A 5,000-nucleotide genomic window follows, 5' to 3' on the forward strand; every position below is an offset into this window, starting at 1 on the left:
TCCCTTAACCTAACTCAATTTGTCCCTTAACCTAACTCAATTTGTCCCTTAACCTAACCCACGTTGTCCCTTAACCTAACTCAATTTGTCCCTTAACCTAACTCAATTTGTCCCTTAACCTAACTCAATTTGTCCCTTAACCTAACTCAATTTGTCCCTTAACCTAACCCACGTTGTCCCTTAACCTAACTCAATTTGTCCCTTAACCTAACCCACGTTGTCCCTTAACCTAACCCACGTTGTCCCTTAACCTAACCCACGTTGTCCCTTAACCTAACCCACGTTGTCCCTTAACCTAACCCACGTTGTCCCTTAACCTAACCCACGTTGTCCCTTAACCTAACCCACGTTGTCCCTTAACCTAACCCACGTTGTCCCTTAACCTAACCCACGTTGTCCCTTAACCTAACCCACGTTGTCCCTTAACCTAACCCACGTTGTCCCTTAACCTAACCCACGTTGTCCCTTAACCTAACCCACGTTGTCCCTTAACCTAACCCACGTTGTCCCTTTGCCTAACATAGTTCACTGCTCGGAATCTCTGGTGTCGTTGTTATCCTCATGTAGATGTCTTGCGAGTGTTGCTTACTTTCCACATATTCCCGCTATCCACTGTCAATTGTACTGCAATAGGACTATATCGCCGCCCCCCCCCCCCCTCTGTCCCCCTCTTTGTGTCTCTGTCCTCTCAAGCTGGTCGGTCTGGCGTTTGAGTGTTAAATGAGCCTCGCAGCTGTTCAGTTGCATTCAGATGTCGACGCCCTCAGTGTACGTCGTGGTATGGTCTGTGTCCATTGTCCGCTGATGTCGTACGCGTAACCCACACGCTGTACCGATCATCGGTCGTTACGTACAGAGTGAAGTAGTGTGATACGTGTGACCGTACGCTGGCTGTGCCCAACGGTGTCGAATCTCAATTTCCATATGTTGTGCTCGATGCTACTTGTCTCGTCTCCCAATAACAGCTAGGTTGCACTGTGGTACGCCGTAGAGGCGTGTGGGAGGAACGTACGAACGCATTGTATGTCACCCTGGGTCGCTGGGGGTGGTGGTGCGGTGAGTCAGGTCAGGTCAGGTCAGGTCAGGTCAGGTCAGCGTGAGCCGTCTGATGTAGTGACGCGTGTATTCCGACTTTGTCGTATTGCCTCACACATAGTGCTACCCTGGTGGACCGCGTTCCATATCTGGGACATGCCGCAGATGCCGGTTGACAGTGGATCGCGGAAGGGACATCGCATACGCGCGCGGGCCACCTTCCACGTGTTCTCTTCTGCACATGTCGCAGTGTGTATGTGGTCTGATGTAGCGTGTCGTGACACATGACATCCTGGCATGCAAGAATTGTTGAATTCGCAAATGTAGGTGGACATCTACGTTTACTGCCCAAGATACGCAAATGAACTGGAAATCCGTTGTTGAGCGGTTGTTCACGCTGGAGGTGAATCTGTGATGGCGACGATCGGTACAGCTATTAACCGGTTGTTTCAGCGGTACCCGCCACATCCACACACGTGACTAGGTCCATGTGGGTATGAAGCGATACGCGGCGGTGGCTTGGTGGGACTGTTCCCGGCCGGTGAAGGGGGGCCGCCCGGCGTGTTGGCCGCGCGCTGCGTGGGCGCACGCGCAACAGGCGGCTGGTGGGGGGCGCCGAGTGGCAGGAGCGCCAGCCGACGGGCCCGGCAGGCGGTGCAGCTACGCTGCGGCGCACCCTGCACGCGGCGCCTGGCGGCCAAAGTTGGTTCAGCCGAGCCCGGTGCGAAGCGCGGTGGACATCTGCAGTGTGCTGGTCTGATTGAGGACTGTGTGCGTTGAGGATGCGCCGCCGCCTGGCACTCGGCGCCGCGACGCCGTCTGCTGCTCGGTCGCCCCAGCGGTTCTCGCAGGTGGTTTGTATCGCAGTTGTGCGGACGTGTTGGCGCGTGCGCTGTGCTGGGAGAGTTCGCTTCTGCACCCAAGTGGGGCTTTGCCCTTGTGTGGCGCTGGCGTTGGAGCTGCCGGTCACCATAGGTGGCGCGTGTTGTCTCCCGCCGGCAATGCCACGACAGCACGCTCCCGGGCCTCTGTCGGCAGCGGCAAGCTCAGTTGGGAGCAAGGGTGTTCGCACTAAAACCGTCTACTCGCCTAACTCCGGGCGATTGCGCCTCTCTCGAAACCGACCAAGTACCTAGGACGGCGCTGCGCGCCGCCGGGACCTGAGAGGGTTTCGAGGTGTATCGTGCAGGGGAGCTCGGCCTCCTCCTGTTTGCAGAATAATTGAGCGGACGCTTGCGTGTTCGCGCGGGCCCCCGGGACACACTCCAGGGCGGCCGGCTGCTCAGCTCTAGTTGACGCAGCTCCCTGGTTGATCCTGCCAGTAGTCATATGCTTGTCTCAAAGATTAAGCCATGCATGTCTCAGTACAAGCCGCATTAAGGTGAAACCGCGAATGGCTCATTAAATCAGTTATGGTTCCTTAGATCGTACCCACGTTACTTGGATAACTGTGGTAATTCTAGAGCTAATACATGCAAACAGAGTCCCGACCAGAGATGGAAGGGACGCTTTTATTAGATCAAAACCAATCGGATTGGCTTGTCTGGTCCGTTTGCCTTGGTGACTCTGAATAACTTTGGGCTGATCGCACGGTCCTCGTACCGGCGACGCATCTTTCAAATGTCTGCCTTATCAACTGTCGATGGTAGGTTCTGCGCCTACCATGGTTGTAACGGGTAACGGGGAATCAGGGTTCGATTCCGGAGAGGGAGCCTGAGAAACGGCTACCACATCCAAGGAAGGCAGCAGGCGCGCAAATTACCCACTCCCGGCACGGGGAGGTAGTGACGAAAAATAACGATACGGGACTCATCCGAGGCCCCGTAATCGGAATGAGTACACTTTAAATCCTTTAACGAGTATCTATTGGAGGGCAAGTCTGGTGCCAGCAGCCGCGGTAATTCCAGCTCCAATAGCGTATATTAAAGTTGTTGCGGTTAAAAAGCTCGTAGTTGGATTTGTGTCCCACGCTGTTGGTTCACCGCCCGTCGGTGTTTAACTGGCATGTATCGTGGGACGTCCTGCCGGTGGGGCGAGCCGAAGGGGTGCTTTCGCGTCCCGAGGCGGACCCCGTTTAAATCCTACCAGGGTGCTCTTTGTTGAGTGTCTCGGTGGGCCGGCACGTTTACTTTGAACAAATTAGAGTGCTTAAAGCAGGCAAGCCCGCCTGAATACTGTGTGCATGGAATAATGGAATAGGACCTCGGTTCTATTTTGTTGGTTTTCGGAACCCGAGGTAATGATTAATAGGGACAGGCGGGGGCATTCGTATTGCGACGTTAGAGGTGAAATTCTTGGATCGTCGCAAGACGAACAGAAGCGAAAGCATTTGCCAAGTATGTTTTCATTAATCAAGAACGAAAGTTAGAGGTTCGAAGGCGATCAGATACCGCCCTAGTTCTAACCATAAACGATGCCAGCCAGCGATCCGCCGCAGTTCCTCCGATGACTCGGCGGGCAGCCTCCGGGAAACCGAAGCTTTTGGGTTCCGGGGGAAGTATGGTTGCAAAGCTGAAACTTAAAGGAATTGACGGAAGGGCACCACCAGGAGTGGAGCCTGCGGCTTAATTTGACTCAACACGGGAAACCTCACCAGGCCCGGACACCGGAAGGATTGACAGATTGATAGCTCTTTCTTGATTCGGTGGGTGGTGGTGCATGGCCGTTCTTAGTTGGTGGAGCGATTTGTCTGGTTAATTCCGATAACGAACGAGACTCTAGCCTGCTAACTAGTCGCGTGACATCCTTCGTGCTGTCAGCGATTACTTTTCTTCTTAGAGGGACAGGCGGCTTCTAGCCGCACGAGATTGAGCAATAACAGGTCTGTGATGCCCTTAGATGTTCTGGGCCGCACGCGCGCTACACTGAAGGAATCAGCGTGTCTTCCTAGGCCGAAAGGTCGGGGTAACCCGCTGAACCTCCTTCGTGCTAGGGATTGGGGCTTGCAATTGTTCCCCATGAACGAGGAATTCCCAGTAAGCGCGAGTCATAAGCTCGCGTTGATTACGTCCCTGCCCTTTGTACACACCGCCCGTCGCTACTACCGATTGAATGATTTAGTGAGGTCTTCGGACTGGTACGCGGCATCGACTCTGTCGTTGCCGATGCTACCGGAAAGATGACCAAACTTGATCATTTAGAGGAAGTAAAAGTCGTAACAAGGTTTCCGTAGGTGAACCTGCGGAAGGATCATTACCGACTAGACTGCATGTCTTTCGATGTGCGTGTCGTGTCGCGCAACACGCTACCTGTACGGCAGTGGCCGTGCGCCGCGTGCGGAACCACGCGTGCCTCTCAAAACTAGCGGAAGTGTTGTTGTTGTGTGGTACGAGCGCTGAAGCTCTGGAGCGGCTGGCCTGCGGTACCTGGCGCCTGGCGCCGGTTTTGAATGACGTTCGCCCGAGTGCCTGTCCGCTCCGGTGTGGAGCCGTACGACGCCCATCGGCTGTGAGGCCGTTGGACACAAAAAAATAGTGGAACAGGGGCCGTCAGACGCCTCAGTCCCGCAAATGCTACTGTCTTGAAAGAGACAGTGGGAGACTGAAAAGGAAAAGATCACCCAGGACGGTGGATCACTCGGCTCGTGGGTCGATGAAGAACGCAGCAAATTGCGCGTCGACATGTGAACTGCAGGACACATGAACATCGACGTTTCGAACGCACATTGCGGTCCATGGATTCCGTTCCCGGGCCACGTCTGGCTGAGGGTCGGCTACGTATACTGAAGCGCGCGGCGTTTGTCCCGCTTCGGAGACGTGGGAGTGTCGTGGTCGCCTGTGTGGCCGGCCGCGTCTCCTTAAACGTGCGATGCGCGCCCGTCGCCTGGCGGTTCGCATACCGGTACTTTCTCGGTAGCGTGCACAGCCGGCTGGCGGTGTGGCGTGCGACACCTCGTACAACGACCTCAGAGCAGGCGAGACTACCCGCTGAATTTAAGCATATTACTAAGCGGAGGAAAAGAAACT

At 55.0% G+C, this 5,000-nt stretch overlaps 3 non-coding genes across 3 annotated transcripts in view; all 3 read left to right on the top strand.

Annotated features, from left to right (window-relative positions):
- Window positions 1-2,337: 2,337 nt before the first annotated feature.
- Window positions 2,338-4,230, top strand: LOC126317873 (small subunit ribosomal RNA). The gene has a single exon (XR_007556983.1). It is a non-coding gene; the product is annotated as a small subunit ribosomal RNA (ribosomal RNA).
- Window positions 4,231-4,591: 361 nt separating this feature from the next.
- On the top strand, window positions 4,592-4,746 carry LOC126317975 (5.8S ribosomal RNA). The gene has a single exon (XR_007557068.1). It is a non-coding gene; the product is annotated as a 5.8S ribosomal RNA (ribosomal RNA).
- A 188-nt stretch (window positions 4,747-4,934) lies between these two features.
- LOC126317953 (large subunit ribosomal RNA) overlaps window positions 4,935-5,000 on the top strand; it is a 4,222-nt gene continuing 4,156 nt past the window's right edge. The window contains exon 1 of the ribosomal RNA XR_007557056.1: window positions 4,935-5,000. This exon is cut by the window's right edge and continues 4,156 nt beyond it. This is a non-coding gene — a ribosomal RNA (large subunit ribosomal RNA).

Source organism: Schistocerca gregaria, unplaced genomic scaffold (genome assembly GCF_023897955.1).
Source record: "Schistocerca gregaria isolate iqSchGreg1 unplaced genomic scaffold, iqSchGreg1.2 ptg000649l, whole genome shotgun sequence".
NCBI classification, from domain to species: Eukaryota; Metazoa; Arthropoda; class Insecta; order Orthoptera; family Acrididae; genus Schistocerca; species Schistocerca gregaria.